The sequence below is a fragment of the Acomys minous genome (genome assembly GCF_964271855.1).
Source record: "Acomys minous genome assembly, chromosome: 15".
Lineage (NCBI taxonomy): Eukaryota > Metazoa > Chordata > Mammalia > Rodentia > Muridae > Acomys > Acomys minous.
In genome coordinates this window covers 15,064,251-15,090,380 of record NC_140497.1, presented here as the reverse complement: position 1 = coordinate 15,090,380, position 26,130 = coordinate 15,064,251, and the positions used below count along the sequence as shown (strand labels likewise).

Genomic DNA, 26,130 nt, shown 5'->3' with positions numbered 1-26,130 from the left:
TGGGGATTGTACTCTGTGCTCATTGATTTCTACCAGAGCACCTAGATCCTTGGCAGGAGCATAATATATATTTTCTTAAATAAGTAACTGTTCTTCTTCCTTAAGGAGATGCTCTCCTTTATGCCTGCAGCCCCCCGGATGCTGTTTTATTTAATGCATTAACAATGACGATGAATTCTACTTTTCAAATTCACAGGGCAACATCTTTGGCTATATTCCCTCTGAGAGAAATAGGTTTGTGTAAATCCATTTACACTGTGTCATAAACCCTGTGACTGATAGAGTGGATTTTCAAGGTCATAACCTTGAAAGAGAGGTTTAACTGCTCCAGCACTAACTAGACACAATGGACGCTGACCTTCTAATGTTGGCCTCTTTAGCGGAATGCACTCACCATCAGAGATGCATCTTGATCTACTTCTGTTTGGTTCCATTGTTTCTAGTAAGTGAATTCAACTTAAGATCTGCCTACAGAGTGCCCTGTTTTTTCTTCTATACTCTTCTGTGTGTACATAGTGTATGCCACTCATCAATTTAGGGTATTGATGTATATACCCTAATGTATGCATCATTATTATTTTTAAGGAAAAAGGCTAAGGCTGGTCCATGAGCATTTGGAGATAATAAAGTCTATGAAATTTTTTTCTTAGTTCTGAGCAAATTAAACAACGAGACAAAGCCAAAAATGATCTTCCCATTTATGAAGTCTATAAGGAAAGAAATGGTTTGCATAAGCAGACATACAGTCTTCCCAATCCTGAAAAATGAATTAATTAGGCTTCGACTCTTTGTAAGGGCCCAAACCCACAGCACCCTGTCCCACTCAGGAAGCCCCGTAGAAACCCTTCTGAAAGTAAGTTCTGGAACATGGCAGAAGATAATGTACATAAATTCCTTAATTCTAAATTTACCCAGCAAAGTTAGTCACACACTCTCCCCAGTGGCAGAGGAAGTAAAGGAGCAAAAACTACCCAGGGATTTTATGTTCTCTGGGTCTCCTATGACAGCATACTTTGGCCTGGTAAGGGAAGTACCACACTGAAGAAGGATGATTCATACTTTGCCAGTCCTGAAGGGAAAGGTCCCACCCATCTTCCCCCACCCCTGTTGAGGCTCAGAACATCCCTAAGTACCATCTTCCTCATCTCAAAACTCATTAGTCATAAAATCAAGGCCAGAACAGTATTCCAATTTGGACTAGTTAGGACTGATGAGGAAATCGGTGTTCTCTAGATCCCCAAATTCGAAGCAGATGAAAACATCAGTAATTCAAAAGCTCTGTTGCATTTTCTGAAGATAAGCTCAGATATCCAAATATCCACTTAAGGTGTAAATCCCAAAGCACAATCACACCGGCACATAAAAGGCAACTGGACAGAAGCTCAAAAAATAGTCCAGTGGTTAAGAGCACTTGCTCCTGACGGGACCCAAGTTTGGTCTCAACACCCACATCAGGTGCTCATGACCACTTGTAGCCCCAGTTCCATTGCAATCAATGCCCTCTTCTGACCTCGGAGGACACCTCCATGCACATGGTGCACATACATTGCTTACACACACACACACACACACACACACACACACACACACACACACACGCATACAATTAAAAATAACAGACCAGAACAGCTAGAGGCTCAGAAGGTGCTCAGGGTGATGGATAAGAACAAAGATTCCTTCTTACCAGGTCATTTTCAACCTGTGACCTGCACTAAGCAGGGGTTTTGCACTGACTTAAACAGTAACTAACACAGCCCACTACATTTTGCCTAATCCCCATTTGCTTGGTAACTTTTAATTGGCTTCATGTTCTAGCACTGGTCTAGATATCCTTATTATTGGAGATTGAACCTTTTAAGTGACGAGCTCTTTGCTGGAAGGCCTGCTGTGCTGGCCAGTTTTATGTCAACTTGACACAAATTAAAGTCATCTGAGAGAAGAGAACCTCAAATGAGAAGATGCCTCCATAAGATCAGGCTGTAGGCAAGTATAGGGGATTGTCTTAATTAGTGACTGATGTGGGAGTCTACATCAGCTCCTGCCTCCAGGTCCCCTCTCTGTTGGAGTTCCTGTTCCGACTTCCTCCAGTGATGAACAGCAGTATGAAGGTGCGAGCCAAGTAAACCCTTTCCTTCCCAAGTTGCTTTCAGTTGTGGTATCTCATCACAGCAATAGTAACCCTAGGGTATACCCATATATTTTAACTAATTCAATTCACCCAGGGGATACTTTGAAAACTGATTGAAGGAATACGACACCGAAGAGTAAGACATAGGAATGATAATTATATAAAATTAACTAAAAATAATATAATATAATAATATTCTTTATTGTAATAGTGAATTATCATCTTTATCATCATTATCACCACCACCATCATCATCATCATCATCATCAATTATAGGAACAAGAAGGCCATGTAAAGCTATTTCCTGAGGGTCACTGTGTTGATATATGTTGGAGCTGGGATTGAAATCAAGGTCCTGAGGATCTAAAGCCCACTGTTTCCCACCATGTTGTACTCTAGCCAATAGAGTGTGTCTCCTTCATTTAACCACTTAAGGTCTACTACACTGCTGACCCAGTAAAGGACCCAGAGCTTTGGCATTCACTACCAGCTCCAGGCCAAGAGTCCTGGCTGTAGGTTCTTGGTGCTTCCCCGTGGCTTCGTCCTAGCTACCTTAAGCACCGGATTGCAGACTCCCAAGTGCTCTGTTCACATAGACGATCTCAAGTTAACTTGGTTTAAGGGCGCTGTAGAGTGCTGAGTGGCCCTGGCATGTGAGGAGTGAAGATGCGCATCCACATGTCTCTGAGTTGGTGTGAAATGCAGAGGGCTGCAGAGATCCAGGAACTTTTGCTGCCTGCTCTGCATGTCAGAAGGCTGAATTTATTCCGCCCCAGCTCCCCTGCTCTGCGCCCTGCAGGACAACATCACCCACTCCCATTTTTTTTGCCTGCTCGCTCTGGATTTCTATACCGTGCCATGTTCTTTAATTCTATTCCTTTCCCTGTAGGATCTGAGGCAGAGGGAGGGGGTTTTAGTATACACCGGATGCACAGGGGGTAGCGAGAAGTGGCCAAGATTTGGTATAAACTAATGATTTCAATGTGTCTATGGAGAGTAGGTGATTTGGGCAGAGGGAAGTCAGGAGGAGAAATAATTCAGGCAGACATGTCACCCAGGTAATGAATCCATTCTCCTCAGGAGAATAAATCAAAGAGAAACTTGCTCTCGACCTGCATTGGTCAGTCTCACATCCTCCCTTCTCTTGGTGTGTTGATGCATTCCCTTGGATTAATTCTGTTTCCAGGTGAGTCTTAAATAATATGTTTCTGATCTTAAAAGCTCAGGAAAGAAATGATTTATTTCAAAAGGAAAGGAAATCACAAATAGTAATAAATGTAAAATGCCAGGAAATTCCACAACAAAACACCTGCTAAGTGCCACAGCGGGGGGGGGGGGGGGGGTGGGGGGGGGGTGGGAGGGGGGGGACACGGACGACACCATCCAGGAGGCTGAAGACTTCATTTGAGAAAGCTGAGACCCTGGGACTGAGCAAGGGACAGGCTCACAGCCAGGGACTTCTCAGTAGGGAAACTCAATTTCAAGAATAAAGCAATGATTTTAAAAATCGATATGGTAAAAACCTTAAATATCTGAGTTTATCTATCCCGCCTACTAAGTAGGGTGAAGGCTGTGAATCTAAATTAAACAGGCTTGAAAGTTAAACTTTGACCACCATATACTAGTTAGGATGCATTCCTTGCACAGGTGCATTAAAGGCCCGAGATTCCTCACTCACTGTAAAAGTAGAAAGCTGTTAAGAATTTCTTAAGATAGAAATCAACCTATATGAAGAGAAATGGATCTCCCAATATGGAAAAAGCTTGTTTACTACAAATGAAGGATCAGATAGAAACCAACAGCTTTAAGACAGAAAATCCTCAGCCCAGATTGTAAGCAAACAGGCACCGAGGGCAGCCAACTGGGCTTTTCTCCAGCATTTTTAGATTTCTTAATTTGTTTAGCGTGATCAAATTTTGTGCAGTTGCTGCACCCACCAGTGTTTCCAAGCCCGGAGTCAGGCAGGTAATGGGCTGGAAAGGCCTCTGGGAGGCAGAAAGGAAAGCTGGGCTTTAAAAGACATTCTAGCTTCAGGCCTTTGGCCAGATCCTGAAGTTCGCTTCCCTCATCAACAAGTGAGAGTATTAAATTAATTCACTTTCAAGCAACTGCATACAAAGGGCCAAAGGAGGGTTAGAGAGCGAGAGAACGCCTCTCCAGCTCCAGGAAGATGTCATCACTGGCATTAGAATTACCAGTTGGTGCATGATAAAAAGCAAACTGGGGGCTCTTTTATCGATTCCACGCCCCCCCCCCCGACCGCGAGCTTTTTCCAGACACCTGTTTATGCCACACCAAACTGGAGGCTCTGGGGACTCCCCACCCCGCCCCACACAGTCTATCTCCCTACTCCGAATGTTCTCCTAGTTTCTCAAGTCTGCCCCTCAGCTCTCCTCACTGATATGCAAAGGCATTTCTAACCACCCGTCTTACATGCCTCTTAGAGTGTAGAAGTCATAACTCAGAACTACAACCTATTACCAGAGACGATGATCCTGCGGTAAGGCCAGGGGCAGCCCCGGCAAACCAGGGGGTTAGAGAGAGCTAGAAAATAACACCCTGACTTCTGTGCCATGAAGCATGGCTTGGCAGCTCTAACTGCCAGCCACCCATAGCAAGTGGCGACTGCTCCATTAAGGCCTCCTGTCTGTGCATGTGAGTTCCTACGGTTCCCCGTGGTAGAATGCACCCTGAAGTGTTCGTTCGCGGCCCATTGTAAATACAAAGACAGGTCACCTTGGCTGAAGGCGATGCTTTGCCTCACTGCGTTGAATCCTAACTAAAACCTCACGTTTTCACAGAGCACGAACATCGCTTCTTTTATCCCTCTTTCGGAAGCCCACCAAAAAGAAGTCCCGAGTGCTGGGGCAGGCCATCATACCTCAGCGGCCGCTCCTGAAACTAAGCTGAGGTAGGAAATGCCAGACGTGAGGGTTACCACAGGACCCACTTTCTCTGCCTGCTACAGAAGCCGGCATTCTTATGTAGCTCAGAAAAAAGGAAGAAAACAAGAGTGGTAGAGCATGTGTACACCTACTCTTGGTATTCCCTCGTCCAGCTGACTGAAAGTTTCTGTTCTGTTACAGGCCCCTAGACCTTAGCACAGCTGACGCCATGATGGAAGTACCATTCATGCCTTGAATCCCAGCACACAGGCCGCACCACCTGCCCAAATGAGATCAAACATCTAATCCATCAAAGCCCATAGTTCTGGGAAAGTCCCCAAATGTACTAACCTTGCTTTTTTGGCCTCTGTAGTTTTGCTTCTGGCTAACTGTTCTTGCTAATTGAGGCATGTAATCCGAATAAATGATAATACATTTTTAAAACAAACAAAAAAAGAAAATAAAGCAATATGAAATATGTCAGCAAAATGTATTAAATAGTTGATTTTCTTAACTCTCCTTAAAAACAAACAAACAAACAAACAACAACAACAAAACCGCATTGGTTCACCAAGTTGGACTTTGGTGATATTCATACTCTGGTTTGTCATGGGCTCCCAAATTCACGTCAGACACACGGTGTGGAGAGGTTATGACACCTGAAAACCTGGAGGCTAAAGGATCAAGGTGAGGAAAGCAGCACAGCACAGAGTGCTGCCCTTTTCCTCAGCAGGGATGCCTGACCCAGAAGAAGAGACTGGAGTACCAGGGAGGCCCGTTGACTGAATTGAGGACACAGAGCACAGAAATTAGTAAGGCCTCCAAGTGGTAGGATGTGCAGAATGACCAGCTGGTGGCAAAGACTACTTACACAAGATGGTCCCCATTCCATTTGTTTTATTGAGTGTCCCACCATGCCAGCCTGTTACTGAGAACCCTCTAAGCATCTTAGACAAGGTCTCTCTTCTCAAGGAACTTACATTCCACTCCAGAAAAAGGGGCAAGCCAACAGACTGTAAGCAAGTGGCTCATGTTTTTAGAACATCTTGACCTTGCTGGGAAATCAAGAAAAGGTGTTGGAATGTCCCCATGGCTCAAAGCATGGGAACAAGAAACAGATGACATGGGAGGCACATTGGCCCTGCTGATGGCCCACAGCAAGCTCCATTCAAGATCTCTGATTACAACCAAGATAACTGTGCCTGATACCAACATGGGTCCCATTCACAAGACTCATCTGTAGATTTCAGCCCAGAGCCATATAAGCTGTCAGAATGCCACCATAAGGGTAGAGGCTGTGTAAGAAACCACTGGCCTCTGAACTATTTCCTTTAAGTCAAATAAATCATGCTGTCAGCGTTGCATCGTTTTGAGCTAAGTGATCGATCAAACGCATTCCCATTAGCAAGGGAAGGCGGTGGCAGTCGCTGAAGATGTAGCTTAGTGGTTCCTACCTGGAGATGGATCTCCTTAGCGGAACGGATGGCCAAAGGGTTCATACTCTGCCTGTGTTCATACTCTGCCTGTGATATGTTTGATTTGAGAATGAGGAAGGAGCCTGGTGTGTCATTTGGAATAAGATGCTTGACAGATTCTGGTATGGTTTATGTAGCCGCCCTTCTTCACTCTCCTGTCTCACAGACAGTCAGGGACAGACAGAATCCAGTTCCTTATTTTACAGATATCCTAGAATCAGGGGGTGGGAGGGTGGGAGTCTTAAGTGATAACATTGCACATTATTTTGGAGATGTTAGAAGCAGAAAAGGAGCACATAGTATTTTTTTTATTGGTTTTTCCATGTTTGGGGTTCTGAAGGTAGGAGTAGCTCTGAAGGCAGCAAGATTGGTGGGTGGTACTGGGAGCCATGGTGGCTTCAGCCCAGAGGCAAAGCTTTCTTAGTCCTAGCTGGTCCTGATGAGGCTCTCTGCTGCAGGGAGCTCTACTAGAACTTTGCAGCATCTTAGGGAGCCTGAGGGTGATGCTTTTGTCTCCTGCCCCACCAGGCTGAAATCCTAGTTACAGCAGCTGGCACAGGGGCGGTGAGGGGGTGGGGGAGGGTAGAGAGCTGGGGAGTGGGGGTGTGGGGGGTGGGAGGGTTGCCTCTGGAAAGATATAGACTAGACCCAGTTAAGGTATAGCACTTCCTGAATCCCCCTATAGGCACAGAGTAAGCCCTCTGTGCACTTGAGTGACATAAGCAGATCAGTCAGGCACATCTCATCTCCAGGCCTTTCAGACAGGCCATCAGTGTACAAGTGGCAGCCCCAGGGGTTGGATAGGAGCTGATCTGAAACATTTCAATGATAGAGTCCTTTTGTCAAAGACAGCTTGGTGGGACAATGTGAAGAAACTGCAGAAGGGAATACTTTCAGTATTTTTCACTCCTTGTCTCAATTCAGAAGCTATGTGTGTACATCTTAAAGGAAGATATAGTTTTCCAAATGAAGTCTTCAGTTTGATGTCGTGATTTATTCAAAGTAGATTGATTTCATGCTAATTTTAGGTGCCGTCACCCAATCAACAAACCCACAGCAGTAGGAAGGTAAAGGCCACTGGATTCAGGAAAGGCAAATGAATGGATGTGACATATCACTGTGGGGGTTCCTAGCAGACTAACTGGCCCTGTGGGAACTCTTTGAATACCCAAAGTGAGGTAGAAATCCAGAGGGAACAAGGAAGAGATGGACAGAGCTTGCAAAAAAGAGGGAGTCGGGGAAAACTTTCTCTGGCTCTCTGATTTGACTATGACTAGTAGTCTTATGATAATGTGAAGCCTTGCTCTCCTGGCTGGTTCTTTTGGTAGAGAATGTAGATCACTAGTAAGTGGGGCCTACAGGGGAGCTTTCAAGGGCCTGACCTCCAAGGGTCTCATGGTGTCCTGGCTTGTATGCAGGCTGTTGGCACCACAACAGGCACCAGCTGCCATCTGTTGCTCTTGCCAGAAGCCCAAAGCATGGGAACGTTGCAATCTCCAGAACTGTGAGCCCAAATCAACCTTTTCACTGTATAACATATATGCCTGGATTAATTTAGTACAGTAACAAGAAGCTATACCTACTTTGAATCATTTACCTGAGATTCCTTCAATCTGAGTGAAAAATACCTCAATAGTCTTATTCTGGTCTTAGATGGAGGCAGGATTGGCCCCTAAGCTATGTCCCCGCTGATATTTTTTTTCTACAGCCTCCAAGCCACACAAGACTATCACATGTTTAAATGGCTCAAAAGTGTCAACAGAAGAATAATGTTTCAAGATATTTGAGTATTACACAAAGCTCAACTTTCACCCTCCATAAATAACATGTTTTCAAGTACCAGCACATGTGTTTATGTACTGAATATGACAACTTCTGTGGCTCAGGGCAGTTAATACATGTAAATGTGATTGGAGGGCTCACAGGTTGACCAGCTGGCCTTTTGCAGAGAAGTGTTTGCTGGGCCTGAGAGAAAGAGGAAATGGAAAGGAGCATCATGGCAGAGATTTTCTCCTCATTCTTCCCAGCAAGGACCTGCAAGTTCAAGCCCATTCATTTTCGTTTTCACTCACCCACTTCAGCCATGGTAGAGTTTGAGTGTGAAATGTCTATCATGCGGTGCACGTGTTTGAACATGGGTCTCAGTGTGGGGGTGCTGTTTTTGAGGGTTTGTTGTGCACCCCCTCTGTTCATGTCCATTGGCTGTCCTGCTTTCAGTGGAATTGTGAGTTAATCTTCACCGGGTGTTTTCAAGTTTGCTTCTCTAAAAAGGCCGAGAAGAGGGCAAGCCAATGAACGTCCTTATACTGAGCAGATGCAGATGGGACAGCCAATGAACGGCCTTCTTCTGAATAGATATAGATGAAGATTTGACATGCAGCAACCTAGGCCTGCAAACAGGATGGAGACTTCCCTCAGTCCTGCTCTCAATGCTCCTGCTTAAGAGGCAAGGGGCTTTGTCAGCCAGCAGGTAAACTCAATACCTTCAATGGTCACTTTGGTAGTCACATCTAAGCCCTCTACCCTTACAGACAATCTGCCATGGTTGCCACATCTCAGCCCTCCACCCACACCGACAACCTGCCATTGCCTATGTTTCTGGGATTGGGTCTTTTTCTGAGCAGGGGCTTTCTGGGGACTAAACTTCCTGCAGTGGCCAACATGGGGAAGCAGATCAACAGAACCGTTTTATAGCCTGCAATTTTAAGGATGTAATAAAATGTGGTGGAGGTGGAAAAGAAAAAAAATCATGATAGAAACACAGACTGCGGTTTGAATTTCTTTTTCAAATCTTACAAGAAAAAAATAATTATCATAACATTGCAATTTTACACAAGTAAAGTGGGTTTTTCATAGGTCACCTTAGAGGAGCAGATGAATCCCACTCTACAATGATGCTGACTAGTAGAGATTTAAGAATGATCAGAATGTTCCGCGTGTACAGTGAGCATTCAGAGTGTGGCTCATGCTAATGACAGTGCACAGCCTCATATGTGTTTAATTCTAATTGACTTATATAAACCATAGACAAACAGTCAGAAGACACTGGAATATATGTTAAGCAGAGTCAGTTAACTAAATTAATGTCTCTGCATCCTTCTAGATGAGCTCCAATAGGCGATCTCAAACAAGTCAGCACAGGAAGCCACAAGATGCCACTCTGTTTGAGGACAAATGATAGACCTTGGTCACTCTTGTGATTGGAAGCAATAAAAGGAAACAAAGCCAAGACTTCGTTTTCCGATATAAGACAGAAAACACCTATTTTCCATCAGCTAGCACAAGAAACAAAAATATATTTGGAAAGCTATTGTGCAAATTCTCAGTAATACTTGAAAATGGGACTACTCTATCAAAAGGAGAGTCAAAAAGATTAAGTATTGAGACAAATTGATACGGAAAAAAAAATGGGCAGCTGAGAACCAGAGAAGAGTATAAAGTTTTTAGATGGAATAAGCAAAGATTAGAGACCGTTGAAATGCAACATTGAATACCATTATGTATGCCTCTCGGGCTCCCCCAAACAGAACTGATGCTAGACGGTAAAAAGAGCCAAAGCTCTCCCTGCATGTACACCAAAAGGCAAAGAAAGAGCTACAGACAACTAAAGCTAAGAAGATTGAATAGAGACAGTAACTCAATATAATGATCAAAAATGACAGGAAACATCCATATATATGTAAAGATAGACCCAGTGCATGTACCAAAAAGTAATCAGCACTGAGTAACAGGAGACTCAATGAGATACATTTTAAGAGACATTTTGCATTTCAAGTATTAAATGAAGTCCTTGAACGGTTTCATAGAAACCTAAAGGAAAGTAGTCAATATACAGCCTCATAAGGAATGTGCGCACCCTGACATCACGCTGGATAGCGATGAGAACACGGCAGCCCTAGGCTTTCTCCTTCTCCAATCTCTTCCTGGTTACAGAGAACAGAATTGTTTTTAAAGTGGTAATGCTATTGAAATTATAATTTAATTATTGTAACAAAGACTCATTTTTTTTGAATGAGCTGTTAGCTGTTTTTTTCCTTGCTATCAATAAGATCAGTTTTATCCTCATTAAAATATGGACAGGATTGTCTCTCCAGCATTTCTTTCATAGATCACTCCTAGTAATTACATCTTGAGCCCTTCATAAAACTACATTTTTAACAATATTCAGAAATTGGTCCAAAATAGCCTACCATTTTTCACATTTATATCTTTTATGACCGCTGGCACTGTTAAACTTTTATGCATCATGATAAAGCTAGATCTGGAAACTCCTAAGGTCAAATCTTTCATTTTAATCTTTCAAAGAGTCCATACCATGCTTTGCACTTTGTAAGAACCAAACCATAATTCCAAAATGCCCCCCAAACTCTTTATTTTCCAAGTAACAATGTACAGCAATAGATTGAATTTGTATGATTTTAGACATCTTATGTCTGGAAAATTTTTCTGAATTTGTGAATTCAGTTTTGCAAATCTTGCTGATAATTTTCACCTCAACCTGTGGATTGAGACCTTTTTGTGCTAGAACAATCCTTTCACAAGAGTTGCCTAAGACCATCCTGCACATCAGATATTTACATTATAATTAATAACTAGCAAAATTACAGTTATGAAGTAGCAATGAAATAAATCTATGGTTAAGGGTCACCACAATATGAGGAACTGTATTAAAGGGTCACAACATTAGGAAGGTTGAGAGCCTTTGCTTAAGCTGTGGTTCAGTTTCTCCGTGATCTGCCCAACTCTGCTTCGCTCTCTCCACAGGGGTATTTTTATTTTCATTTGCCAAGACTTTATAAAAACATGAAGTGGGAAAGCAGATCTTCAATCACTTGAAGCCTTCCTTCTGTGTGAAACCATCAGGGAGGAACACCAATGAAGATAGGTGGGTGAGCCTATTCCTCTGTCTCTTGGCGCCTAGAATTACTTCAGAGGAAGTGTCCCTTGGTCACCTGAGGCCCTCAGTCTTCTCATGGACTCTGCCAGCAGATCTGGACAATTGTATTTGCATGGCTGTGTTTAGTGAGAGGGCCTGGAAGGCTGGGCTCTGTGCTGTCTCATCCAACTACAATGCTTTTATAGTCTGTGCTTTCTTCATCAGAGTGGTCAGACTTCTTATTTGTAGTCTAGGACACCAACCATTAAAGACAAAAAGGTAAGTGCCAATTTGTAAGACCAAGAACTTCCATCTATGTAGCTGATAAAGGACAAGTAGGTAGAATATACAGAAACCTCAAAAAAGCATACACAGAGAGAACTTACTCAAAAAATGGGCTATGGGACTGACCAACTAAAAGATCCTGAAAGAAGCAACACACACTTTAAAAAGTGTTTAACATCATATCCCCCCAAAATGCAAATTAACATTACTCTGAAAACTCCACCTCACCCCTGTGGCATGTCTATCATCAAGAAAACAAATGACAGAAAATGCTAATAAGAATGTAAGGGGAGGGAAACACTTATGCGCGCTCTCTGTGTGAGTGTAAATTAGTGCAGCCCCTGCATCAATCAATTTGAAGTTAAAAAACAACCTAAAACCAAAATATTGTTCTGGGCATATACCTGGAAGGCTGTGTCACTGGACAGAGACAACGGTACAGCCATGTTCACTGCTGCTCTGTTTACAGTCAATAGAGAGCAGAATCACCTAGGTGCCTTTCAACTGATGGGTAGATAGTGAACATGTACTTCAAATGCACAATGGAAGTTTATTCAGCTGTAAAGAAAAATGAAATTTGAAGAAAAATGGACAGAATTGGAAAGTATTATGCTGAATGAGATAATCCAGGCCCAGAAAGACAAACTCTGCTTGTTTGTTTGTTTGTTTGTTTTGTTTGTTTTCTTGTATGTCGATTCTAGCTTCAAAGTGTTTAAGGTGGAGTGTCTATAGAGGGCAGACGGAAGAAAAGAGTCATGCAAGTGGGAAAGAGGTCTCGAGGAGGCAGGGAGGAGAACATATCACATGTAATACGGAAGTAGACGTGAGGGAATGCTAGGCCTGGGAAGCTGTAAGTAATGGAGGAAGGGTCGGGGTGTGAGGTAGAGTTAACCAAAACCACAGATGTGTGAGACAGGCACACAAAACTGCTATTTTGCAAGATAACTTGCAAATAAATGGTTTGAACAGAGATATTCTGTGTGGTTGGATAAGGCTCCTCCCAGAAGCCACAGGTTTTTTTAATTCCAGCTGTGGCCTGACTCCATATAAAGTATTGGCCAGAGAGTCCCCAGGGCCTTGCACATCAACACAATTATCTTTGCTCTTGGATGCTTGCTAGAATTAGATGGTAAAGTCCTACTGTTGAATACACTTCTGATACAGGAATCAGAAATGGATGTGAGTACTGAGCATTGGACAGGACATCTACACACACAGAGAGAGGGGGGGGGAATCAGAAGAATAAGAGTGTTATGAAATGCTGTTTTCTGGACAAGATATATCTGTTACAAATGTGAACAAAGCAGCTGTGGTTAGCTGTAAGACCTACACACACACACACACACACACACACACACACACACACACACACACACATGAGAGGGGGGGTGGCGGGATGTAAGATGGAGACTAGTTGGGAAAAGAGAGGGGTCAGAAGGAACGGCAGGGGATAAAAGAGGTTAATAGGGGTGAACATGGCCACAACGCATTGTGTAGATATTTGAAATTGTCAAATATAAGAAGGAAAAGCTTATTTACTTGTTTCAATGCTTTGCAGAAGAACACATAAAACTCCACCACTTCGAGCATCACCCCCTTCCACATGGAGTCAGCTCATAACAGGAAAAGCATCAGTCATAATAAATGTGCCATAGCTGCGACTTGAGCTTGAGATACTTCTGGAATGAAAACGTGGTCAGCGCTTTTCACAGAGGGATTTTACAGAACCCCACACACAACTGCCTTTTTAAATGGACCGTTATTATGCCTAAATTTTAGGTGAAGAAAGAAAGCAGCCACTAACAACGTGGAGGAGATTCTTTGCAAGTTGCCCGACAGCTGAGAAAAAGGAGTAACAGAGCTGTCCTCAATTTTTGAATCCCATCCAAAAGAAAGCCATTGGCAAAGTGAAGGCCAAAGCAGGGAGCGGAGCCTAGAGTTGCAGAGGTGAATCCCAGAGCTGCCTTCTTGCAGACAACCACTGGGGTGGACTCCCTCCCTCCCTTTCTCCAGACTCTGTGGTGGAGACAGAGACTAATGGTTACCATGCTCAAGAGTCCTAAGGTCTAGCTGGAGGGCAGACAGTAGGAAGTTAGGGTTCTGCACAATGCAGGAGCTCTGTTTGCTTGGCAGAGGGGAAGTTGGGAAAGAATGGGTCTCAGTTCCTGGGGTGTGGCAGAACTGCTAATGGAGTTTAATCAGGTGGCTGAAAGCACTCTCGACAGACCCTACTAGTAGCTGATGGCACCTTAGCTACAGGTAAGGGCATTGGGGTCCACTTTGCACCCTCTGGACAACTGAGAAATAGTGACCGACCAGAGCTCGACTAGATCCACGTCATCGGCAATGTGATCACCTGCTAGAAGGATTAAGGCTCCAGACCAGACCAGGAACGCCAGTAATGGCTGCCACCAAAAGATGGCGTTATTTTCTTTTTTTTTTTTCTTTTTTTTTTTTTTTTGATGGCGTTATTTTCATCCAGGTAGCCTACTCATTATTCTTGCATGTTCAGTTCAGTGCCAATGTAAGTATGTTGAGCCTGAGAAACATCTAAGAATGATGCTGGGATCAGGAAGATGGTAAAGATAAGTCATAAGAAGTTCAAAGTAGGTATTTTTATAGAACACATATTGTAGGTGCTTCTAGAAATGAGTTATTGGGGCATCACAGTGATTTAGTAGGACCAGGGAAATGATGAGCCCAGCAGAACTGCAGTGAAAGTCGGGGAAGGATACAAGGAAGAGATGGGCCAGATGGAGCATCTGTCTTCACTCAGCTGAAGAGGGCTAGGCATCCTCCGCTGCCCCAAGTTGGCTACTGAGCACTGGAAACAGTGCTGATTATCACCCACCTCAGCACAAGGCAGAAAAGCAGTGTGTGGGACAGTCCACTTGTGGAATGTTAGATTCTCCACTGTGGTCACACGTGTTCTAGGTGCCCTCGTCTATGAAAAGATGCATGGTGCATGTGCAGGTGAGCAAAGAGATGTGTCTACTGACAGGACATTCGTGGCTGGTGACCCCACTGTCTTCATTGGAAATGTACTCAAAGTCAGCATTGGATGGGGGATTTCAAAGCTTTTAGAGCCTAACTGAAAAATCCCATTTTCTTGTTTGTGCCAGTTTCTCATGTGTATATGCATGATTTGCATGTGTAGGGGACCAGCACCGTACAGGTTCCTGTATGTGGAGGCTGAACATTAATGCTGGAATTCATCTTCAATGACCATTTTCATCTTATTCACGGAGGCAGGGGCTCTCAATCAAACCCAGAGCTCGTTGATACAGCTAGTCTGGCTAATCAATGTGATCTAGGGATCCTCTGTGGCCACTTTCTGAGGCTGAAGTTACAAGTGGGCTGCCACACCCACCCATAATCTCCATCAGTTTCTGGGCATCTGAACTATAGGCCTCATGCTTCAGTGGCAGTGCCTTTATTGGTCTCCTGGTCCTGATGATTCTTACTTCTCTCAGGCTTTATTTCTAAGTTTGAAACTTCAAAGACACAGAAAGCACTTTTAGGGTCAGATGAGAGCAGGAGGTAGACAAAGGGGCCGTGATTTGAATATTGCCACTCTCGATTCCTTGGGATGCACCAAGTACCACCTGCACCTAGTTACCTCACAGTACACACCCTGGCCCTACTTTCACTAGATAGCTGAGAGTTCCAGCCAGTCATTCTTTTCTTTGCCTTTATGTTACCCAGCTGTAGAAAGGTACACACTGAGAACATTGGTGTCAAAAGGGGTCCTGCAGTCTGTTGTGTCCCACAGAAAGGTATTGAAACATGTTAGGCTAGATCAGGTCTGCAAACAGGCTCATTCTCTCTCTCTCTCTCTCTCTCTCTCTCTCTCTCTCTCTCTCTCTCTCTCTGTGTGTGTGTGTGTGTCTGTGTCTCTGTCTCTGTTTCTGTCTGCCTCCCTCCTTCTCTCTCTCTCTCTCAATTCATTTGAATTCACCAAATTGAAGGCTCTTAGCACTGATGTTCTTCTTACTGTCGCCTGCATCGCCAGTCTTGTGGCATCCTTGTTTCCATGACAGTTGCACCAAGTAACCAATGCTTTCAGTCCCTCAGTGGCTGCTTCTGCTAACCCTTGCAGGAGGGTTGAGAAGGTCTAACTGATTTTCTTTGGTCAAAGTTCCCATATTTAGCTGACTTCCCTCATGAACAGACTACATACATGCTGTATGGCTTTCTGAAAATGTGTGACAAACTCTTTGTCCCACTCCACAGAGTGAGTGACGTGATTGCATCTCCTTCCTCATATTGTTCGGGGTCTGGGGTTCAGACAGAAAAGAGAACATACTGTGGAACCGGTTCAAGCCTGGAGATACTGACTCATGTTGATGGCTTGAACTGGCCTGGGATATTTCCCCAGCTACCAGAGGAAATTGACATGACAAGTTGTTTTCGGTGAAAAGCAGGCTCTTAATCAAACAGACAGCACTTCATCTGTGTGCTCAAGAGCTTCATGCGCCAGTACGATTCCATTTGTCCCTGGGCACAATAATCAGCTACATTTTTTTTTATTTACATAAATTCAGATGCCAATTACGTGATCATCAAATTCGTTTCTAATGAGGGCTTTTAAGTTTGTGACAAGCACAGCTTTTTCCTTAACCTGAGCTCTTTCCTATACTGTTTCTTAGCTCCCAGAAAGACCCCTGGCAGTGGCTTGTGACCACAGCACTGACTTTGCCTTTTGGTGTTGGGAGATCACAGAATAACCCAAGCTCATGCTGCCTGGAGCCTTTACCCACCCATCCTCTCAACCAACCCACCAATTCTCCTCGACAATCCTTTGCTAGGGCTTTGCCTGTCAACAATTGGCTCCACTGAGGCAGCCACTACAGGTCCTGTGGATACCTCTCCATGGCTTCTCGGTGTGGTGCTGAGCTACTAATCTGCTCTCAGACAAGACAAAAACCTGCTGCTGGTCCTACCAAGAGACCCAGAGACAGAGTTCTGTAAGTCCCAGGGCCAGATTAATTACATTAAAAAAATTTTGAAACAGAGTCAGGGTAACCTCCAATTCTGTAGCAGGACTTGAGGGTGTTCAGGAGAGCTGGCTTCAGTCTTTGGGCTCCTACCCTGGGGGTGCTTGTCTGTCTGTCTGCTCCCTGTGGTGCCTGGATACACTGGGGCTCCTGCTCTTCCTCAGCACCAGCCAGTCTGGGGCCAGCAATTCATAGCTTCCTAGTTGCTGGTGCCTGTTCAAGATTCCTAGATGGATGGATACCTTCCTTGTGTGCAAATGACATGAAGGCAAGTCCAGGAGTGCCCTCTATTGAGAGGCAGTGGTCTTTTGTTTTCAGTCTCTGGATTCCACTTCTTTTAGAAGCCTCTTTCTGTCAACTTCTAAACTGCCCCCTCACCTTTCTAAATACTACTGCCTTAAGACCTTGCGCACTATCTCTCCCTCACTCACTCACACTTCCAAGGTCATTTGGAAATTGACCAACAGCCCTTCAAACCATCCATACTACGGCAAGCCCTTTCCATTTGGCAAGTATCCTGAGCCTCTGACTAGACTGAGCTATCTCTAAATCCCTTTTTGAAATCTGATATCAGGGTCCCTGAGTGTCTCATCTGGAGGGTCTTTAAGCTAGCACAAGCCTCCCAGGCCTTCAAGGCAATGAGTTTACACACACACACACACACACACACACACACACACACAGAGAGAGAGAGAGAGAGAGAGAGAGAGAGAGAGAGAGAGAGAGAGAGAACCTTTTTAAAAGATTGTGCATCATTTACTTCCTTCTTTCTTAGCTGTAGCCCTGAGCCATCACCTAACAGCAGGAGAAAAGTCTGGGATGAAGATGAAGAAGCCCTCCTGTCCTACAAGCTCCTGTTCTGCAGGGTGTGCACATGAGGAAAGCTATGGAGGAATTGGTCCCTTGAGAGGGGAGGCCCATTGTGTTGGTCGTTCTGATACATTAGACTAGGCAGGAGGCTGTGTTAGAAAGAATGGGCCAGAATGGGGATATTTAGGGAGGACTCATGCCATCTCATATAGCACACACAGGAAAGCCTCTCTCTGGAAGCCTCAGGATTGGTAGCTGATCGGATCTGGAGCTACCTGAGTCTTTCCCATGCCTTGGAGAAAACCTCGGAAGCCTCGTGCAAACTGCATGCCTGTCTCTAGACTGGGAGTCCCAACAAAGCCTGTTTCAATGTCGCTTCTATAGACCAATACTAAGCTGCTAAATAAACCCCTGAAGACTCCTGTGTTCCTCTTTTTCCCCAAAGCCTAGTTTGGACAGATTCTCCTTTGCCAGCTCTGCTCTGCAGTCTCCCAGTCAATGGCATGTGTTTACCCAGCCAAAGCACCTCCAGAATCCAGTGCCCCTTGGCCACCACTCCCTGGAAGCAGAATTAACAGGGTGCCTTGCATTCCTGGGGAATGGTACTACTGCTTGATATACCTGTGTGGGGATGGTAGTTGGCCAGTCTTGTCATTTTAGAAGCAGATTCACCTAAGTCAACTTGTAAAAAAGTTTTTTATTTAATTAATTCATTCAGATTACAGCTCAATTGTTATCCCATCACTTGTATCCTCCTGTTCCTCCCTCCCTCCCTCCCACTTTCACCCTATTCCCCTCCCCTAGTTCTATGACTGAGGGGGACCTCCTCCCCTCCCTCACTATATGGTCATAGGCTATAAGTCTCATCTTGGTAGCCTGCTTATCGTTTCTTTGAGTTCCACCAGGCCTTCCTACGAAGTGGAGGTGGTCAAATATGGGGCACCAGAGTTCATGTCAAAGTCAGTCCCTGCTCTCCACATAACTGTGGAGAATGCCCTGTCCATTGGCTAGATCAGTGTAGGGGTTTGATGTTTACTACTTGTATTGTCCTTGGTTAGTGCAATAGTTTGAATAGACGCCCCTGGGCCCTGATCCACCCGTCACAATGTTCTTCTTGTAGGTTTCTAAGACCCTCTGGTCTATTTCCCCATCTCCTATATTTCTCTTACTTAGAGTCCCAGTAGGATGTCCTCACATCTGTCCCAATCTCCTGGTAAGTGAAGACTTTCATGAGACATGCCTTTTGGGCTAGTGCCCAATTATAAGTGAGTATATACCATGTGAGTCTTTCTGCTTCTGGGAAATTGCTCCTCATTTCTCCTCCGAGGACTCTTTGACACATGCTGTTTCTATGACTTTGGGGCCAGTGTGGTTTACCAGAGCGTTTTGTTAGGGCTGCAAACTCAGAAGCAGGAGGTGATGGGATGGTTCTTGTTAGCAGCTGATGGTGGATACACACGCTGTTGCTAGGCTAAGAATGTGATCTGTTAAAAGCAAAAGCAAAACAAAAACAAAACCCCAAAACTGGGAGAAAAAAAGCTTTCCTCTGTTGCCTTGGGCTACACACTGTTTCATCCTGGTTTCAGGACACTCTCTTTGTTAAAACTGTTTAACATATTTGCTTAGAAAATTAAGTCATCTCTGTCACTTGCCAGCGGGAGCTAGGAGTACCTTCAACAATTATAGAGGCACAAAATGAAAGAGCAGATGAGTCAGAGACCACATAAAGTACACAGGAGTGGTGATGGCCTTCGGGTATCACCTTCTTGCTGCTGAGAGCATAGGAAGCAAGGAATCTTGGGAGTCTTTGGAGTTTACGACAATTTGCCATTCTGGGCAGTCATGGTGCAAGCACTTAATGGTGCAGATGACACCAGCATCCCCCCTAAGGAGTTCCAGCTGGACTCAGGGTTGTTTTTAATTCACATCGCTGCTTCCTTTTGGTATTAAATAAACATTTTAAGTGACTGCAGTTTAATATTCTACTGATTTCAGTTTTTCTAGAACGGCCAACCCCACGTACTCCCCCACCATTTTATCCACAAAAGTCAAACCTGGAGGAAATAGCTTGTTTCCCAGAAGCCCATTTTTATCTACCGCCAGAGCGTCACTAAAACTCCAGCCTCCTAACTAACCTCCTCTTCTTTTCTCGCATCTGCACCTTGATGGCCCTCATGCACGAGCAGCGTTTGAAAACGTGTTCCAGTTTACAACTTGGGATGATTAATCTCTTCAGCTCCTGAGCCTGAAAGGAAACTGACTTTCTGTGGTTCTGAGACTCAATTCCAGGGTCTAGCACACGCTAAGGGTCTAAAATACGCTCTGTTTTGGAACTGACTTTTAAACCTTGTGCGGGTCACAGATACACAAGCACCCGCCCTTGTCCCTGGCACCTGCCGGGCTGTCAGGATCCCGTAGGCACATGATGAGAACACTCTGAGGTGGAAGACTATTATAAGAGCAGCTGGCACCCAGGCTTACTCCTGGGAGCAGAGGCTGCCCTTTCAGAGAGGCATCAGTGGGATACTGCCTCGCCATTGAGCTTGTGGACTCAACTTCTGGAAAAAGAACCAAGTTGTGGGTATCTGGACTAAGCGGAAGCTCTAACGAAGGCCCGCGAGAGCTCAGCATGTATCCTGAATCAGACAGGGCAGATGTGCACACCGGGAGGCACATCAGGCTCTCGGTAGAAGGGCCAAAATCTACCCCCAACTCTGACCGAGGCCAAGCTAGTTTCTAATTGGCCCACAGATCTCTGAAATGTATTTTTCCCTCAAGGAAACAGAACAGAAGTAACCAGGTTCCAAGCCTACAGGGATTCACTCTTCTCCCAGCCATAACGAGGACGTGGCTATGTCCCAATCGCTGTCCTCCTCTCCCACAACCAAGTTGTGGAGAACACGATGTTTAAGTGGACCTCTGACAAAGGCACAGATTTCTAATCAGGGGCTGTAAAGCAAGGCTAACGTGCTAACATGCTGACTTATTTGGCGAGCTGGGCTTCCCGATTTTCGCATGTCGGCCAAGTTTATAGAGCGGGGCTCCTGTGCAGTAAGCAGATTTATGTACTGGGTTAGTCTCAACTCACAAAGTTTGTGACTCAGCAATGTCTGCTTGACATTTACTACCCTCAAGCAGACTGGCAGCCATAACTCAGCTTTACGTTTGCAGTTAAATGTTTCCTATCATGAAACAAAGGAATAAAGGGGAACAGTCCACAGCTGTGCTACTTACAGCTGACAAAAAAAAAAAGTAATAAAAAGTAGCAAAAGGTCATGTTGTAGGATTATCTTAATAAGTGTGTGTGTGTGTGTGTGTGTGTGTGTGTGTGTGTGTGTGTGTGTATTCCATATAGGCACCAGAGACACATGCAGTGGGAAGATATGGAGAGGCCATATGTCTATCCTGTGCTGGAAGAATAAAGTGTCCTAAGCTGCTCTGAGATCAGCATGGCTGGCCTTCAGCTCCCTGTGTGATGTCCTGGTGCTGGTTAAGAACCCAGAGGAATATCAAATGGCTGAGACACACTTAAAGAAATGTTCAACATCTTTAGTCATCAGAGAAATACAAATCAAAACAACTCTGAGATTCCATCTTACACCCATCAGAATGGCTAAAATAAAAAACTCAAGTGACACCACGTACTGGCGAGGATGTGGAGAGAGAGGAACACTCCTTCATTGCTGGTAGGAATGCAAACTTGTACAACCACTTTGCTTTGGAAATCTATCTGGCGCTTTCTCAGAAAACTAGGAATAGGGCTCAAGATCCAGCTATTTCACTCCTTGGAATATACCCAGAAAAGGCTCCATCACACAACAAGGACATATGCTCAACCATGTTCATAGCAGCCTTATTCATAATAGCCAGAACCTGGAAACAGCCTAAATGTCCCTCAGTTGAAGAATGGATAAAGAAACTGTGGTACATATACACTATGGAATACTACTCAGCTTTTAAAAACAAGGAAATCCTGAAATTTGTGGACAAATGGATAGAGCTAGAAATGATCATAATGAGTGAGTTAACCCAGAAGCAGAAAGACTCACATGGTATATACTCACTTATAATTGGCCACTAGCCCAAAAAGAATGACCCACAAAAGTCTTCACTTACCAGGAGATTGGGATAGATGTAAGGACATCCTACTGAGACTCTAGGTAAGAGAAATATAGGAGATGGGGAAATAGAAGGACCCACAGGGTCTTAGAAACCTACAAGAACAACATGTGATGGGTGGATCGGGGCCCAGGGAGGTCTGTGCAAACTATTGCACTAACCAAGGACAATACAAGCAGTAAACATTGAACCCTTACTCTGACCTAGCCAATGGACAGGACATTCTCCATAGCTATGTGTAGAGTGGGGACTGACTTTGACATGAGCTCTGGTGCCCCATTTTTTGACCACTTCCCCTTGGTGGGAAGGCCTGACGGCACTCAAAGAAAGAATAAGCAGGCTACCAAGATGAGACTTGATAGCTTATGACCATATAGTGGGGGAGGAGGTCCCTCCTTGGTCATAGTTCTAGGGGAGGGGAATAGGGTGAAAGTGGGAGGGAGGGAGGAATGGGATGATACAAGTGATGGAATAAAAATTGAGTTGTAATCTACATAAATTAATAAAATTAAAAAAAAGAAGCTAGATGAAAATTATCAGCAAGTTCCAGGTACTAAAATTTATAAATACATCCTTGTTAAATTACATTCTCAAACTCTTTACAATTTCTTTGGTCAGCTAAATTACAGTTATAGAGCTTGCTTTTGTTGCCAGTCAATTGTTTATGAGCAATACAATAAAGTTAATTATTCTATTAAAAAAATGGCCCCCATGGACTCATAGGAACTGGCACTATTGTGGGTGTGGCCTTGTTGGAGTAGGTGTGGCTTTGTTGGAGTGGGAGTGGCCTTGTTGGGGTGGGAGTGGCCTTTTGGGGGTGGGTGGGGCCCTGTTGGGTGGGTGGGGCCTTGTTGGAGGAAGTGTGTTTCAGTCTTCCTCCTGCTGCCTGTTGATCCAGATGTAGAACTCTCACCTCCTTCTCCAGCACTGTCTGCCTGCACGCTGCCATGCTCCCTGCCATGATGATAATGGACTAAACCTCTGAAACTGTAAGCTGGCCCCAATTAAATGTTTTCCTTTATAAGAGTTGCCTATGGCCATGGTGTCTCTTCACAGCAATAAAATTCTAAGTAAGACAAAGGAGAACTAGTAGGGGAGAAATAGCCTGGGTGCGGGGTTGTGGTAGGTAACAGAGGACAAGAAACAGATAGCCGGTGCTTCTCTGTAATTCACAATGGCAGCTTCTAGGACACATTGGTTTCTGCTCTTTGGGATGCTCTTCCCTACAGGAGTTGTTATAGTACGAACTCTCTCCAACAGACTTTAATTTCATCACACACTTTCAAAATGAGCATGCTCAGAATAAGATCAGTTTTAGTGCTTCCATTATACTGGACAACTATCGGTTAGTCGGATGGTCTCAAAGAGAGAAGGAAAATAGTGTGTAGAACCTTTTCAAATCTATCAGAGGTAAGTCTGAGCTAAGAGTGTAGCTCAGTGGGAGAGTCTGACCCAGCTTCCCAAGGAACCAGGCTACCTCTCCAGCACATCACCAGCACTAGCATCATCATCCCCATCACCCCCTCATCCCATCATCCCCATCATCATCACCACCAAATTCTCTTCCCTTTAGACTGAAGGGCTCATTATTTAAACAGCATGGTGGTATAGCAGAGGCAAGAGGGTCATGAGTTTATGGCCAAAATCATCTATGAACTCTAAACCAACATTTAAGTGATGACGATGAAGACACACCCACTCAAAATACTGAGTGACTGAAGCTCAGAGGGGAAAAAATGTCATAATCTATCCAAGATCAAAGCAAAGCATAGGCAGAATGAGACTCCACCCCTCCACTTAACTAGCTACAGTTTGTCTGTAGTACACATACCCTTAGCTTGTGCGTCATAACTAGTTGCTGAATTAGCATATCCGTCTGTCTGGTTTCTGTTGCTGTGATTAATTCTAACCAAAAGCAACTTGGGCAAAAGGGTTTATTTGGCTAAAAGTTCATAGTCCATCATTGAGGGAAGCCAGGTCAAGAATGTAGAGATAGAAACTGGAGCAGAGACACCAAAGGGGTGCTGCTTTTTCTGTTGTGCCCTGCAACCTTCTTTATACAATCCAAGCCCAGCTGTATAGGGCTGGCACCACGCATGGTGCACTTGGCCTCCCTCCAATTATCAATCAAAAAAATGCCACAGAGACTTGCCCACAGGCCAATCTGCTGCGGGTGATTCTTCAGCTGAGGTCCTTCTTCCCAGGTGTGTCAAGCTGACAGCAGAGATTTATCCTCATCCAGAGCTTGATAAACAACACACACACACACACACACACACACACACACACACACACACACACACACACACACACCATAGCACATGCACACACACTTTTAACTACTTGTTGTAATTTGGATCATCATCTATGAAAGACTACGTGGTCTCTTAAGCTTTTATTTCTTTTTCCCAGTTATGATTTCCAGTTCCTTTCTCAGATGTTTGTCTAGAGACAATAAGTTCAATGGAAAAGTGGTTAGCTCTTTTTAAAATCTAAGAAATAGCTGAGATAGTACCAGATATTTTCTAAAGGACAGAATGTCTTTTTTCTTGTACTGCAGCAATGCAGAGGAGCCTTAGTAAGGTCACCTGACTATGAAGTGGGGAACAAGAACACAGAAAGGAGTAGTTTTGGAGCCTTTGAGTTGTGGGGGAGAAACAATAAAACAATGATTAAAAAATCTCAGTAGCCAGCTTTCTCTACTAGTATGGCCAAGCCTGTTTGAACCCTGAGTCCCAGGAGACCCCTTTTCATCCCAGTGACATAAAGAACACTTGCCTAGCTTACAGGCTTAAACTCTGCGAACCCACGTGCAATAAGAGATCAGAAATTACATAAAGAAGATGGGCACAGGCTACGGTTGGCTTTTTATTAAGTGGTTATAAAAAGGATAATAAAGAATAAATATTTTTAAAACTACTTCTAAAGAGCAAGAGAAAACTTCATGGTTTTTAAAATGTGCCTCCCAAATGGCATGGACTCTTAACATACTGGTTTAAATTTCTTGTTATTGGTCACACTTGAAAACCAGCATTTTCTAGATAGGAGTGATTTAAAAAAAAAAAAAAAACAACACCAAAAACAAACAAACCAGCAAAACAAAAAACAAAGGTTTAAGAAGGACAAGACACACCAAACTGCCCACAGTGGAGTCCTCAAGGCCTGTGGCCACATGAAAGCACAGCTGGCAATGAGGAGGTCAGTGGCAGCATCCGTACAAGGGACAGGACTCTAGAGTGTACCAGTGTCCTGAGAGCCGCAGGTGGGGAACTAGAGGGCGTGGTATCTTTCTTTCCACAGTGTGCTTTCCCAGAACCCGATGCTTGCCTAGATGACGAGTAGAAGCTGCCTTCCTTGCACGCTGGCCACCCTCATTACACTAATTCTCAACCAGCCAAAGAGATAACAGTTTTTATAAAAACAAGGAAATATCCCTACGCCATTTGCCTATGCATTATGCTATTAATAATCCTAGGGGAGCTGATCATAACCTCAATTATTAGCTTCTCGGGGACTCTACAGGAGGTGTGGCCTGAGGAAGGAAGAACGAAAACTCTTGACATGCCAACTGTAGAGTCACCAGCACTAATGTTACAGGCATGAGCAACAATTAAGCTGGTTACAGTGAATAATTAAGGACATTTTGAGACATTGAGCATACACATGCATGCGCACACACACACACACACACACACACACACACACACACACACACACCTGAATGATCTCAAAGCAGAAACCTTAGCCCACGCAAGGAAAGCTTGTGTCGCTCCTGGTCTTACTGCCCACGATTTGAAAAGCAGTAACCCCTGTGGCAAGTTTGCCAAGAATTCTCAAATGGAGATTTATGAAGGATTCGGTTATTGTGTGCAGTTATCTTCAATTCTTTTAGGTAAAAAAAAAAAAAGGTGCTATGTCTGCATTACCTCAGTTCTTAGACGCTGAGTCACCTTTAGCCCTCACTGACTTTGGTGATGACAAGAGAACCTGAGCTTGACTTGGGACAACCCCAGCTGACTCTCTCCGGGTGACAGCAGGTTGCAGATCACTTGCTAATGGCAGTCAAAAGAGAAGTGAAATTAGATTTTTTTTTCTCCTTACACATATAATTTGAAGATTACAGAGTATGGGTTTTAAAGGTCAGAGTGAATTACTAATTAAGTTGAAGCATTTGAAATTAGCATGTAAAACCTCTACTCATAATAGCGATTAAGGAATAATTAATCATGCCGGGGAAAATGGCTGCCAAGTGGAGTCAGCAGTAAAATTACTTTTTAACTAGTTGCTATGGAGCTTCTGGATGATGTCACTGGGCTACTGGATGGTCTTAGCTCCATTTCTTTCTCTTTAGGCTGCTGGGTTTTATTGTTCTTGTTGTTAAGGGCTATGAAGATAGCCCAGTTTCTAAAACACTTGACAACATACTTCCTGGACAAGCATCGCAGACCTGTGTTCACTTCCTACCTAAAGCCCAGGTACTCTGGGCTTGGTGGTGCATCCTTGAAATCCCAGGGCTGGGGATGTGGAAACAGGCAGAGCCCTGGGGCTCACTGGC

The 26,130-nt window shown here is 44.2% G+C and overlaps 1 protein-coding gene across 1 annotated transcript in view; it reads right to left on the bottom strand.

Moving 5' to 3' along the window:
* ZMAT4 (zinc finger matrin-type 4) overlaps positions 1–26,130 on the bottom strand; it is a 645,949-nt gene that overhangs the window by 195,217 nt on the left and 424,602 nt on the right. The gene's annotated exons all lie outside the window — the stretch shown is intronic.